Source organism: Hetaerina americana, unplaced genomic scaffold (assembly GCF_022747635.1).
Source record: "Hetaerina americana unplaced genomic scaffold, ioHetAmer1.1.p SCAF_1, whole genome shotgun sequence".
Taxonomy (NCBI): Eukaryota; Metazoa; Arthropoda; class Insecta; order Odonata; family Calopterygidae; genus Hetaerina; species Hetaerina americana.
Window position 1 is genome coordinate 119,958,562 of NW_027286069.1, and position 16,002 is coordinate 119,974,563.

The 16,002-nt window shown below is 41.4% G+C and overlaps 1 protein-coding gene across 1 annotated transcript in view; it reads right to left on the reverse strand.

The window, feature by feature from the left end:
• The window catches only part of FMRFaR (FMRFamide Receptor), a 514,845-nt gene that overhangs the window by 18,522 nt on the left and 480,321 nt on the right, over positions 1-16,002 (reverse strand). The window lies entirely within an intron of this gene.

Below are 16,002 nucleotides of genomic sequence, written 5' to 3' on the forward strand. Positions count from 1 at the left end.
GTTTGATAGAGTGAACTGGGAAAAACTAATGAGTATATTAAAGAAAATAGGATGAGATTGGAGGGACAGGAGGCTAATCTACAACCTGTACATGTCTCAGACTGCTCAGGTACGAGTGGGGAACGGGGAGTCCGGTTGGGCAATGCTAGGAAGAGGTGTAAGGCAGGGTTGCCCATTATCACCATTGCTGTTCAAACTGTATGCAGAGGGAATGATTAAAGAGGCATGGGAAGAACTGGAGGTGGGAATGAAAGTGGACGGGGAATTCGTAAAATCAGTTAGGTGTGCTGATGACCAAGCTTTAGTTTGTCAGTCAGCCAAGGGGCTGCAAGCATTGCTTAGTGAATTGGAAATTCAGTACGACAGGCATGGGATGAGAATCAATATTCATAAAACAAAGGTTTTGCGATTTTCTAGAAATAAAAAGGCTAAGCTAAACATTAAAATAGGAGGGCAAAAACTAGAGCAGGTAGAACAGTTTACGTATCTCGGTAGTGTTTTGGACCAACGCGGTCAAAGTAGTAAGGACGTAAGAAGTAGAATTGCGCTAGGCAAAGAAGCTTTCACAAGGAGGAGGGAGTTGATGACGGGGACCTTGAGTAAAGATGTTAAGAAAAGACTCGTAAAAACTTTGATATGGAGCGTAGCTATGTACGGCGCGGAAACGTGGTCATTAAAGCAGGAGGATAGACGTAGACTGGAGGCTTTTGAAATGTGGGTGTGGAGAAGAATGGAGAAGGTGAAATGGACAGAGAAGAAAACAAATGAGGAAGTCCTCTGTATGGTGGGCGAAGATAGGGGTTGTTGGGAGAAATCCTACGGAGGCAGGAAAAGTGGATGAAAGGGGTATTGACCGGCAGTGTGATTTGGAAGACTGTAATTTAGGGGAGAATATTAGGCAAACGAGGAAAGGGAAGGAACAGGATAGGGATGTTGGACGGGATGAAGGGAGGAAGAATGTACTCAGAGCTGAAGAGGGACCTGATGTAGACTAGGATGTTGTGTTTTGCTGGGGGTCACAAATTGTTGAATTAGTTATTTTGTCCATCCAAAAACCTACCTTAACCGGTAGATTACCTAATAAGAATATCCGAAATTCAACTTCCAGAGGAGGAGGTAGCGAAAAAAACTCCTATTTTTTGAGAAATACTGCCTTAAGGAAAAAAGATAAAATGTCTTTGGCCAAGCTTCCCCTGAGAATACATGCGTTCCGAAAATCACTCGGCCTTGTCGTCCCCGTGGCATTGTTCCACCGGGATTCGAAGCCGGAACCCTCACATTCTCACATCGACCTCTTGAGTCGCCATGAAGGCTTCCTCCTTGAGATAGAAGGAGCGCGTATACCGAAAGCACAAAAGAATTCACGGTGGAAAAATCATTCGCCCAGGCAGAAATTCGGAAACTTATCCCGAGATTTCCGGTTTGTTGTGTGCACATCAGTGGAAGACTACGCTAAAGGTTTTTCGGTGGTATTCACCCAAGTTTCTTCGGAGTTGGCCATGGGAATCCACCTGTGTGCTCAAAGATTATTGCCTCGTATAGCTGTTGGTCTAAGATACACTATGATTACTTGGTGACATTACATGCACGGTAATTCGACAGGACATCTAGCCTTTGGAAATGCCTAGAAATTTAAATAGGAAAAGAGCGCCTCGGAAGATTAACTGGCCTTAGCATTCGGTGGAAATTGGAAGATCAGGGTACGAATCCCGGCGTAGGTAATGTTTTTTCCTCGGCCAACAATGCTCGCATTTGCTTATACACGATCTGGATTCCTCGCGGTTTCTTTGAATGCAACCCACCAAGAAGTTCAAATTAAGTTCAAGTTACATTATGTCGCCATTCTCAGCTTTACAATCACAAGACAAGTTATATTTGAGTATCTTATCTTTAAAACACAAACTGAAACCCACTGCAGACTCAAGCACCCTCCGAACAAGAAAAAAATAAACCTTCTTTGCTTTCACCTCTCCGTTTTTATGTCACTCATCCGATAGCAGAATGGTGGGTGAAAAGTATAATTTCAGATATGGAAGTAATGGAAATATTATTTTTGGAAAAACTAAACATATAAGTTTTATTCTTATTTTTCAATTGTCCATCCTGGTCCATCATCCCATTTCTACCTTAAGATGGATCTGGGAAAGGCGTCTTCAGTTCACAATTTTTATCTCGGCATATTATAGATTCGGTGGAATCATTCCATGGGAATTCCTCACAAATTCCTTAATTCCTTGCAAACCCATTCATAGACTAAATTTCATGTGTCAAAGATGAACAGAGTGACAATATGCATTTACGCAGAAGAGCGCTCGACCATGGCGAGAAACCGATATTTGATATTTAGAAATGTATTCAGAGAATACATTTTTATTGGAGTTTCGGTGCGAATTCGTAAACAAAATAACGGTTCACCTCCTGTCTTCCAAAATACCCCCTGGTCTACAACGCGCGTGATCTATTCCCGTTTCTATTTTATTACCGACAATACCACATTCTCAAGGTGTGGTAATTCTTCTGGCTCTTCTTTTCACATTCGTATGTCGTCTCTGCTCTTCCAAATGGCCACATACCTCCTCATGGGAACAAGATGGTTAATATTTTAACAATAGTTTCCCTTCCTGAGCGACTCCAATATCGTCGGCGTTTCTCAGTCAACGTAAAAGGTTTTGTGGAATATTGCAAAGTGAACTACAGAGCATGAAGCGGACATTAATGAATTACGTCAATGCGAAGGCGTGGGTGTTAGTTAATGAAATATTCCTCTCGATAATTATTTTCGTGAAAGCCAAAATAAGGATCAATTTTACAGCTGGCAGAATGCAATATATGCAGAATGCAATATCCATCCATTCCTTTGAAGATAGGGGAAAAAAATTAACATGGAAAAAAAGAAAGCAAAGCTGCATTTTTTTATGAATTTCCGAAGGCGATAGTTCATTTATCTCGTTCACCGAGAATTAATCGATTTGGTATGGGCATTTTAACTATTTTCATGAAATTATTGGCGGATAAAATCTTTTGAGTGCTTGCGGGAGACGCCCCGCTTTCAATGATCGGTATTCCTTTCAGAGCGGAGAGGAGTGCACATAACAGCTCAGCGCTTTAAAAATCGATCGAACAACGACTACACATATGACGCATGCAGTGTCTGGAATCAACATGCGCTTATAAAATAGAAACGCGTTTACCGAACATAAGCCGATGCCTGGTGCTCCGAACATAATTGTCTCGCGCATCACACTTGTCAAACCTTTATACGTATGCATCTCAGCGGAAAGAGGAATATTCAATAATTATTAAGAAAATATTTCATACATTTAAGCCAGCCTATATTGTTTAGGAAATACTTTAAAGAGACTATAAAAGTAACTCTAGATTGCGGGTATAGAATGGTAATATACGTAAATATCCATACCAATAATAATATAGCTTAATAATTAAGTAATATATCATTGGAATAGTTTAATTTACAAAATCGACAAAATGTGAAATATACATGTAGTAATGTCACATTTTGTTCGCACATTAAATTCGCGAATGTTTTATCATTCCGATAAGTATGTGGTTTCAAAAAGTATTTTCCAAGGTGTCAAGAAAGAAGGAAACTTTTTCAATAATTATTGCCTTGCACGATTGGGTCCTCCGACGAGTGAAGATCCTTGCAAATAATACCGGAGGAGTGTCAGAGAGGAATAATAATGGTCATTGCTTAGAATTAGAAAGAATACGAATGAATGTATTCAAGGATAACTGAGAAAGTTTGCAAGTTACTCTTTTGGTTTTTTAAAAGACAATGAATATTTTTATATCTCGCCATAAAAATAACAGAATCTAATCAAGCAGCACAGATAGGAAGGAACATCAAACCTTTGAAAATCAAGCAAAAGGAAGGCACAAGAGGAGTACCAGGATGACACGTGAGGCTAACGAGTCTCACAGTCGTGTCCTACCTCTCTTCTCTTGCATAAGCTCCTTTGACACTAGGATAACAGCAGCTGATGCTCTTCATAAAAGCATATAATATTTGTTTTTAATATTGTTTTCCATTTCTGGCATATCGGAGGATTAATCCTGAACACTGAATGACGCATTAATTAAATGTTGTATCATTAAAATGCACGGCAAAGGAAATTTGATCCCATGAAAGCATACGCCGATCAAAAGTCTTGTGATAAGAATTTTCATAGTGTTTATTTTAAAAAATCAAGGACTTTTAAAGACAAAACAGCGAGATGAGATTTATATTTACGCTTCGAGAAACGGACAACATGGAGTTTAAACGAAAAATACTGCAATTTCACATCGAATTTCGATTTTTGAAGTCGTGTTGACAAAAAATACTAACCCCGAGAAGGCGAAGAGAAAGTGAGTGATTGGAATAAACAAAGAATCGAATAAGTTAGCAGTAAGTAAATTAACCGATAAATAAGCGGCAATGCGCCTGTCCATAGCCAACTTAGCACTTAATCGCCTCTCAACGTGAACTTATCGTATATATCTACATAATACCCTGCAAGCCGCCGCATGGGCGTGTGGCGGGGGGTGTTAGGTCACCACCCGTAAAAGGGAACAAAACCACATTCAAAACCAACACATACTTGCAAACCCATACCCACAGTGGCATTAACATGCATGCAAATTCATATACTATTAACTAACAAATAATTGATTATTATTATTGAATTAGGATGCAGTAAGAAATTAATCCATTAACGTGCAAGCTAGAATTTGAAAAGTGAGACGGCGAAATGCCACTGCCGCATGGACATACAACGGTCTCCTCCCACAAGGACACAGGTAGGGAATGTGACCCAACGCTACGTGACAATGTCTCGTAAATAGATAGCTGGCGAAAGTTGCCCTCTTAAAGGGAGCAACAATCTAAAAAATGCACATACTATTGGGTGGCAGCGTGGAGGGAGTGAGGGTTCCAAGGGCTCGACTGTTGATTGGTTTGGGTTAAAAAACGGAAGGGCAAGGCATCCAAGCGTGATACCACAGACGAGGTTTTCCAAAGCAACCTGCTCAAAGGCTCGACGCAAACCGGCAACATAGGTCTTAGACCATTGCTTTTATTTTCATACATACGTCATATTTTATCATTAACAAATTCAGACACAATGTAATATTTTCTCTGGTAGGCATTTTTCTTATTTGTCCTTAACGCTGTGCTATGTCTCTTATGTCTTTGTGTTTCTGGGGTAATTTATTATATAGGTTTAGTCCCATTGACTTTGGTTCGATTGTATTGGATATGCAGGTTTGACTGGGTTCTGGTATGACGGATGTGGTACAGAAAATTTGCATGGAAGTCCAATAGATCTTGTTTTATGCATGTTACTGAGAATAGGAATGTATATGGATGGGAAATGTAGAAGCCCAAGGCCTTGAAAGATTGGACGGGCGGATGAAATTGGAGGTTCGTATGCAATCATGCCAATGGTCTTATTTGGCAATCTAAATGATGTGACTTTGCTGAGACTAAGAAGGACAGTACTAAAGACATACCTATGTGATCGAAAGATGCAAATAATAAATAAAATGGTGGCATCAGTCACATAGTAGAAATGTTTCTACGCCGATTATCATTATTGAAAATCAGGAAGTACATTTCTACAATTTCATTTAACCGACCATGGTTTCGGCACCGCGTACCATTGACGTGCTTGCATTGAAATGCCACACAATAGTCGCTTGAGTAACAGAATTACGGTAATTGGCCAAATGATTTCAATTTAACACAATGGACGGAAATAATTTCACATTTCACGACACTTTCATCTGTATTAAAGCAAATTACGTGTCTAGGTGCATAAAATTATGAAATACGTTTTCCTTACCACAATGAGAGCCCCACTCTATCCATTTCCGTTCATTCGACGACAAACTAACGCTAGTTTGTCGTCCGTCACTTTCTCATACTTGGAATAACTCGTATGAATGGAGACATCGCAGCAATAGAACCATCTGTCACACACACACACACACACACACACACAAACACACACACACACACACACACACACACACACACACACACTACTGTTGTGGTAGGTAAGGTACAATGTGATTGGATACTAGTATTATTTTTCGAGTCACGCGAAGGAAAGGTTTTGAAATAAATGAAATTCTTTCCAGATGATTTTCCCCGGTGCCATTCGTATCTACGGCGATCAAGCAACAGGTGCTAGAACCTTCCATTGAAAAGGACAGTGGATTTGAATTGGTTCACTAAACCACCGCAAGAGATATGAGGAGGCGCTTCAGAGGAATATTTAATGCGACGGTTTCGATCGCTTGAGAGAACCTTTTCTTAACTGTACTCTCTTAACTTTACACGAGGGTACACACTTTTAAACGTTAACATATATATAGAAAATTAAAAATACCACGCTAAAACACGATTCATATATGTTTATATGTGTGTATATATAAATAAACACACACACACACACATATATATATATATATATGTTTATATATATATATATATATATACATGTTTATATATATGTGTTTATATATATATATATATATATATATATATATATATATATATATATATACACAGTAATCAACCCGAAGGTCGGTTTAGTAGGTGATGGTAGAGATCACCCAGCATTAAGCCCTACACGGCGTATATATATATATATATATGTTTATATATATATACATGTGTATATATATGTGTTTATATACGAGGGTCATCCGGAAAGTAGTACCCGTTCGTGCCGCATGAAGTGCTGACGACGCGAGTAGCCGCTGGACGAGGTCAGATAGCTTCAGTGGCTTGTCTGCCTTCTCTGAGCCAAGTTGCGTGACGCTAGCATTGCCTGTGTTGTTTCTGTGATTGTTTACAATGTTTAAAAAAATTGAGAACGCCGCCAGTTGTGAAGTGAGGGCAGTGATTAAATTCCTCAATGCAAGAAACGTTCGCCCATGTGATATTCATCGCCAATTAAAGGAGGTGTATGGAGACAATGTAATGGACGAGTCGTCTGTTCGGCGGTGGTGTCGCAACTTCAACATGGGGAGGGGGAACACACACGACGATGAGCGTTCGGGGAGACCGTCTGTCATTACAGACCAACTGGTGAGCTCAGTTGACGAATTCGTGAGGAACGATCGGCGCGTCACAATTGATGACATCTGTGAGCATTTTCCCAATGTTTCTCGAACAATTGTTCATGAAATTGTTAAACACCATCTGCATTATGCAAAAATTTGTGCAAGATGGGTCCCTCGCGTATCTCAATGAGCTGGCGGCGAAGGACTATGCAGCAGGAATACAGAAACTTGTCACACGTTATGACAAATGCCTTAATTTGCTTGGAGATTATGTTGAGAAGTAGTTTAAAGTATCCTCTTTCAAATAAAATTTTTTATGTTTGTTAATATTTACTTTTGTGTCTTTATTTCACGAACGGGTACTACTTTCCGGATGACCCTCGTATATATATATATATATGTGTGTGTGTTTATATATATATATGTATATACTACCTTGATCAAAAAGTTCCCGGAATAACCACCGTGTGGCGCTCCCATCGTTCCGATTTGAGTTCTGTTTTTTTTGTTAAATTGGTACATCTGTTGTTGATATTCCCTTTAAATCTTAGTGTCATAACTTGACATTTGCAAAAGTTACGTAGCCAAGAGTACATCTATCTCTGTGTGTGTTGGCGATTTTTTACAATTTCAGAAATGGATTTAAATTTGCAACAACGAACTTGTATTAAATTTTGCGTAAAAAACGGATTTAGTGGCGCACGGACGTTGGAAATGTTGGAAAAGTGTTTCGGCAACGATTCTCTAAAAAAAACGGTCGTTTACCAGTGGCACGAGCGGTTCAGAAGTGGTCGTGAGTCAATCGAAGATGATGAACGCAGTGGCAGACCATCGACATCGAAAGTCGGTGAAAAAATTGATAAAGTAAAAGAAATGTTGGTCAATAACCGCAAATTAACCATCAGAGAAATAGCGGAGGACTTGAACATTGCCTATGGATCCGCCCAAGACATTGTGGTTAATGATTTGGGTTTCCGTCGTGTAGCAGCAAAGTACCTCAATTTCATGCAAAAAAGAGACCGTGTTGACGTCGCAAAAGACATGATTTGCGAGGCTGAATCCGATCCCACATTCATCAAAAGGATCATTACTGGAGACGAGACGTGGGTTTATGAGTACGACACGCAATCCAGACATCAGGCAAGTGAATGGCGTTCACCAAATGAGCCGAGACCAAAAAAACCACGTCGTTTTCAGTCAAAAAAGAAGGCAATGCTGACGGTTTTCATGGATTACAACGGTGTAGTGCATCATGAATTTTTGCCAGAAGGCCAGACAGTAAACAAAGAGTATTATTTGGGCGTTATGAGACGTTTGCGTGAAGCAATTCGCCGAAAGAGACCAGAAATGTGGGCAGAAAACTCGTGGATTTTGCACCATGATAACGCACCGTCGCACAGTGCTATCATTATTCGTAATTTTTTGACGAAAAATGCAACAAATACCATCCAACAGCCACCGAATTCACCTGATTTGGCTCCCTGTGACTTCTTTCTGTTCAATCGAGTTAAAAAACCATTACGGGGAACGCGTTTTAGCAGCCGAGAGGAAGTAATGGAAAAATCGCAGGAAGCACTGATGGACATACCGAAAACCGAATATAAAAAATGTTTCGAGGATTGGATCAAGCGCTGGCATAAGTGTGTTGCAGTCGATGGGGATTACTTTGAAGGGGACAATATAGATTTAGATGAATAAACTTGTATTTTTAATTTTCTGAATAAATTCCGGGAAATTTTTGATCAAGGTAGTATGTGTGTATATATATATATATATATATATATATATATATATATATATATATATATACACAGTAATCAACCCGAAGGTTGGTTTAGTAGGTGATGGTAGAGATCACCCAGCATTAAGCCCTACACGGCGTGTGAAAATTCACACATCAGGGTAGGGGGGCCAGTTCCTTTCCCTGTGCCGGTTATAGTTTCCCAGGAAATCTGGTACCCGAAAAATCACTTTAGCTTGGGTGGAGCTGAAGGTGCCTAGAGTGCCTTGCCCAGGAAGTGAACCCGGGACCCTTTGGTCAGCAGTCCAACGCTCTACCCACTGGACTACCGCGACCCTATATATATATATATATATCGATTATACGGGAACACTCATACAAGCAGTGTAATATTGGGACAGCACAATAGAACACGAATAAAATAGTAACATTTAAAAGGACACTCACACCGTAAATTGTGAAAGCTTTCGGCCTTCTCCGAGGCCTTCTTCAAGTAGGACTTTTCAAGTAAGTCTTGCTTACTTACTTGAGCTCTCCCTGGATATAGAGAGAGCTTTCGATAGGGTGTGGCATGAAGGCCTCATCGGCAAGCTCTCTCCTACCCCTGGCGTGACCCCTCCCGTTCTCAGACTAATAGCCTCTTTCCTTTCCGACAGGCAGGCGAGGGTGCTAGTGGACGGACACCTATCCCTTTCCTTCCCCCTGCTCGCCGGCGTCCCTCAGGGCACCGTTCTCTCTCCCCTACTTTTCACCCTTTTCTGTTGGGATATGCCCACAGATAAGGATCCCGGCAAGCGAGTCACACTCGCCCAATACGCTGATGATACAGCACTGTGGTTACGGGCGCAGCGGGTGGAAAAGGCCGTTAAACATCTACAACGTGCTACATCCACCCTCGAGAGATGGTTCCGGAGGTGGCGCTGCCGGCCGAACCCGCAGAAATCCACTTTTATAGTGTTCTCCGGCAGCCACGATTTCCGTGGAGCCGGCACTGCCCCTCCCTTCCGGTCCTTATGGGACAAGCTAATTTTCCCATCCTTCTCCGTCACGTACCTTGGTGTCCGTCTGGACAGACATCTCTCTTTTAGGGCTCACGTGGGGGAGGTAAGGGCGAGATGCAACCGTCGCGCTAATTTACTACGTGCCGTCCGGGCAAACGGCCGTGGGGTATCCGAGGGCTGCGGGGTGCTTCTATACAAGGCCTGTCATGGAGTACGCCGCGCTCGCGGTCCTCCTCTTAAGGGATAATTTAGAACTTTACACATCCTTAGAGCGCCGAATTCTGCGACGGTTGCTCCTCCTCCCGGCCGATACCCCAAGGGAATATGTATCTGACCGTACTGACGTTGAGCCTATCCTCCACAGGTTGTGTCGTGCCCGTAGCAGGACAGCGGCTCGACTGGCTGACCATAACGAGGAGCTGCTCACCAAGATGCTGAGCCACCTGGGGAGACTACTACGTCACCGCCCCGCGGTTAAACTGCAGTCGCCATCTCTACCCTCTTCCCGACTTACTACCCCGAGATCGCCCTGCCGCCTCATCAGGTCCGCGCTACATTGCCGCTCCCAACATGCATGCTGCCGGATCCCGATCTGCCACTTTTTCCCCCACGTCGTAGAACCAGGAACCAGGAGGAGCACCAGGAAGTGACAAGTGATATGATAAAGTGAAATAGTGCTCCGACTAGACATTTGAAGAAACTCTTGTTGCTACTCTCACGTGGAAAAACACTTATCGTTAATCTGTTGTGTTACCTTTATTCTGCTGTTATCTATTATACTCTTAATTATCCATGTTTCTGTTACTACTTCTGTTGTTACCTCTCCTTCCCAACTCTCTTCTCCGGTGGTCTGGCGGAGGTTTTACGGGTTTTCCTCCGCCCGCGGACGAACGCCAGGCCTATACCGCTCCCGCTGAAAGCATTTAAAATAAGGTTATTCCGCAAACGCTACCCTCTTTGTAGCCTGTCCTATTCTGCTGTTTCCACCCCGAAGAGGAGCTGATCCTAAAACGGGGTTTCCGTATTGTTGATGTTATGTTTTCACTATATATTTTATACTTACTCTTGTAACGTTGATTCTTTACGGAAATAAAACCTTTTGAACTGAAACTGAAACCGAGTCCCTTATCTTCGACCTGAAGACGCCGAATGCAACTTCGGCGAAACTATTGTCAGCATCAAACAACGACGCGATGAAACCCGATAATGCAGAATCCTTCAAACCACCGCCACGAAAACCTACGCAGCCATTTCCTTCCTATTTATTTTTTCACCCTTCTCATGATGAACGACTTTGATCCCACATCATCTTGGTTACGCCCGATTAAGACATTTTCTCTCAAGCTTGCCCAATACACCTGCCATTCTGAATTTCTTTCGGCATGCATTGCATCTACATCTACATCTACATAATACGCCGCAAGCCGCCGCAAGGGCGTGTGGCGGGGGGTGTTAGGTCACCAACCGTAAAAAGGAAAAATACCACATGCAAAAAAACAACACGGAAAATTACACCCACAGCAGCGCGCACACTCATGCAAAAATCCTTTCATCCAATACTCATGCAAACACATATACCGCAAAACAACTTAAAAAACTGCACCCCGTGATGCAGCACGAAAGCCATCCTACAACACAGAAGCCAGGACACAACAAGCAAGAAATTGAAACATCACTACCACATGAAAATGCACCACGAAACACTCTACCCCCAAAGAGTCTGTAAAAGGCGACCCAACGTTGCAGGTAGCAGGAATTTCCCCCCGCGGAGAGGGACGAGGGATTGAAAGGAAAGAGACTTAAAAACAGATGAACGGAACACGAATGAGGTCATTCGGAAGGAATGGGTTATTAAAGCAAAACACATAAGGTTAGTGGAAGAGCATGCATTTAAATACAACTAATTATTTTTTAGACGCTGAGGGTGGCAAGTGGAATTTTTGCCATCTATAACCCTGCAGTTGCTATCCCGTATTGTCCGTGGGAAGAAGGAGCCCTTGAGTCGGCTAGTTCTGGCATCTATTTCCCGAATTTTATATGCATGATCCAAGCGACTAATGTATGTAGGAGTACGAATAATTTGCGAGACCTCGGTGCTGAAACATGCGGATCTAAATTTATTTAATAATTTCAATCTTGCATTGAATCGTCTCTCTGACAATGATTCCCACCCCAAATCCATGAGCATTTCGGTGACGCTTTGCGTTTTATCGTAAGAATTTTTTACAAAACGGGCTGCCCGGCGTTGAACCTTCTCAATTTCCCGAATGAGACCTTTTTCACTCGGATCCCACACGCTACATGTGTATTCTAAACGAGGCCTTAAAAGAGCGTGGTAATAACGTTCCTTGACCTTCGAGTCACTTTTGCCGACAATGCGTCTAATGAATCCAAATTTTTTATATGCTTGACCGCAGACATTACGTATGTGAGTCCCCCAAGTTAAGTCTTTTGTGAATGTGACACCTAGGTATTTTACCGTATCAACTACTGCTAGGTCACCTCCAGCTAATTTGTAAGCAAATCCCGTTGATCTTTTAGAGAAATTTAAGACCGAACATTTATTATAATTTAGGGTCAATCCCCAGTTAGAACACCATTTAGTAATGCAATCTAAATCCTGCGCTAGAATAAAACGATCCTCATCCCCAGATATCTCCCGATAGATCACCGTGTCATCCGCGAACATCCTAATTTTACTTTTCACTTCGCGGTTCAAATCGTTAACAAAAATCAAGAAAAGCAACGGCCCGATTACATTTCCCTGAGGTACCCCCGACGTGACTCGAACGCTGCCGGAACTAGCGCCAAGGACTACCCTCTGTTCCCGCTCTGAAAGAAAATCTTTAACCCAACTTATAGCGCCCTTGTTTATACCCGCGACCTTTAATTTATGAATGAGTTTACCATGTGGGACCTTATCAAATGCCTTTTGAAAATCTAAGAAGATGGCACCCACTTGCCTACCTCTCTTACCCGATAAAAGTAAATCATGTGTAAATAATCCTAATTGGGTCTCGCAGGAGCGGGTTTTCCTGAATCCGTGTTGATTGTCACTTAAAAAGTTAATATTGTCAAGGTGTCTCATTATTGAACTGACAATTATGTGCTCTAAGATTTTGCAACAGATAGAATTGAGAGATATACTATAGGTCTGTAATTACTGGGATCCTCCCTGTCACCACTTTTAAAAATAGGCGTTATTTGCGCGGTTTTCCAAATCTTAGGTACTTTGCACTCTGAGGGATTTGTTAAATATAAATTCAAGGTACGGGGCAACGTTTAGAGCTAAATGTTTTATCACCCTAGCTGGTATATTTCCGGACCCGGGGATTTGTTGGGTTTAATCTCATTAAGCAATTTTAGAATTCCTTGTTCCCACTGTTATTTTTTCCATGGGTGGAGTATGTACTGTTTCTTGGAGATATGCGGTGGCAACATCGTTCGTGAAAACGCTTTGGAAGAATGAATTTAGGATGTTAGCTTTACCCTCACTGTCTGTATGAATTATATTGCTACAATCCCTTAAGCAAGCCACGGTTTGTTTACTCCCATTTACTTCCCTAACATATGACCAGAAAGCTTTGGGGTCAGTGTCCAAGTGCTCGCAAAGTACTTTGCGTTTAAAGTCCAGTAAAGCGCTACGTAATTGTGTTTTGGTTTCAATTTTGGAGGATCTATATGTGTCCCATAATTGTTTATTCTCAGGGGATGATGTGTTCACGCCTGCCCTCTTTACCCTAGAGTGTAGCATTCTCTGCTTTCGAAGGGCTTTTCTAACGTCTTTATTGTACCACCTGGGGTCGCGATTTGCTTTAACGTATTTTATAGGTATGAAATCTACGATTCCTTTTTGCATGATATTGACAAATTCTGTCCAAGTTTCTTCCACGTTGACATGACTTAAGCGGGTTTTGAACTCGGGTAGTGAAGAGTTTAATTGATTGGCAGAAGATTCAAAGTCTGCTTTATGGTAATTATAAATTTTTCTTTTTGGTTTAATGATCTTTTTAATTTCTATGTCCAAGTGGACATTAATTGCTTTATGGTCACTCAAGCCCTCATCAGTTGATACACTAATAATACGTTCAGGCGTGTTTGTAAGAAATAGATCCAATATGTTCTTTCCACGGGTGGGCATGCGTACTGCTTGATGGAGGGAGTTTCTTTGAACCAATTTTATCATGGAATTGCAAGATTCGCGATCGCGGGTCCCAGATTTAACGATATTGTTGTCCCAATCTATACCAGGGAGGTTAAAGTCGCCACCAATTATGTTTATGCTGTTATTATATTTACGTGTAAAATTGTAAATTTGATCGTTGAGGGTGTGAAGTGTTTTCAAATCTGAGTCAGGAGGTCTGTAGAAAGAGCATAAATTTATGTTGGGTTGATTAGTCCGTATTAAGGTGCACCAAACACTTTCTATGTTATTATTTTCAAATGAAACTTGCCTGCTTTCAAAATGACTTTTAACTGCCACGAAAACCCCTCCTCCGGGTCTTGTATCTCTATCGTGTCGGTAAACTTTGAAATCTCTTGGGAAAATTTCTTGGTCATTTATGTCATTGCACAGCCAACTCTCTGTGCCTAATACTATATCAGCGGAATGAGTTTGGATTATGTGTTCTAAATCCGCTGATTTGTTCTTGAGGCTTCTGCAATTTATAACAAGTATAGTTAAATTATTTTGATGTTGAATAACGTCCTTATTTGTGCCTGACTGTAATTTAGGACGCCTTTGTGGGGAAGTGCGTGTCACATGTCTTTCTAAATCAATGCCAGTGTTGTAGGTGACTTTTATATTTTTATTAATAATAATATACGCGCTATCCCCAGATGTTATTAACCCACTAAGTGACCTGCCCTCTATCCTAAAAAAGGCCTACAGTGGTCGAGTATCCTATCCGCTACCTTACTCGCCGCTTCCGCCGTGTAATGGACCCCAGATCGGTTAAGGGGAGTCATTGCATTGGGTATCATTCTCAATGGTTTATGCATTTAGATCTCTGTATCAGGCCTACCTTCCGTCCTACATCCCAGTCTACATGTACTCGTTTCACCAGTCCTTTCTTTTTTGCTCGTTCATCCGAGATCAATACAATAGCCTCATTCACAAATATCACAATTCCACACATTCCCTCATCAACATTCTTTCTCTCAATTCCACACATCTTTTTACATATTGTTTTTCTAAAATCGATAGAAGAAGGCTCAGTGCCTCGCGACTGGAAGCTAGCCCATATAACTCCCATCTATAAAGGCGGCGGTAGGGATAAACCAACCAATTACCGACCCATTTCTTTAACATCGATCTCTTGTAAAATATTGGAACACATTATTGTCACTAACATTATGAGATTTCTTGATAGTAGGGAAATACTAATCCACAACCAGCACGGATTTAGGAAAAGCAGATCTTGCGAAACACAACTTGGTCTCTTCATTCACGATATACTTAGATCGGGAGAAAACAACACACAAGTCGATGCAGTATTCCTGGATTTCAAAAAAGCCTTCGACAAAGTCCCACACAATAAATTGTTACATAAACTTAAATACTATGGGATCAATGAGAAAATAATTAATTGGATTAGAGACTTCTTGTCAAACCGCAAACAAATAGTAGTCATAGATGGGTTGTGCTCAACGGAGAGAGATGTTACTTCGGGCGTCCCCCAGGGAAGTGTAATAGGGTCTCTTCTGTTCTTAATATACATAAATGACTTAAGCACACACGTTAGTAGCAATCTAAGGTTATTTGCTGACGACACGGTGGTGTACAGGGAAATAAGGAGCCAACTAGATCGCGAGCTACTCTCTAGAGACTTAGACAATATCTCGGAATGGTGCAATAAATGGGGATTAACACTTAATATAGATAAATGTGCAGTTTTGAAATTTTGGAATAAAGGAAGCGAGGATCAGGATATAAACTACAAAATAGAGGGTTCAGTATTGACTACGGCAAATCAAGTTAAATATTTGGGGGTTGTTCTAACACCACACCTTTCATGGGGAGCACATATCAGGACAATATGCGGATCAGCTTTAAAGAAACTTGGCTTCATAAAACGGGTGGTGGAGAAATGTAATGAAAAAGTTAAAGAGAGGTGTTATTTTGCTCTAGTTAGACCTCATTTGGAATATGCCGCAAGTATTTGGGATCCGTGGGAGAAAATTTGGCAA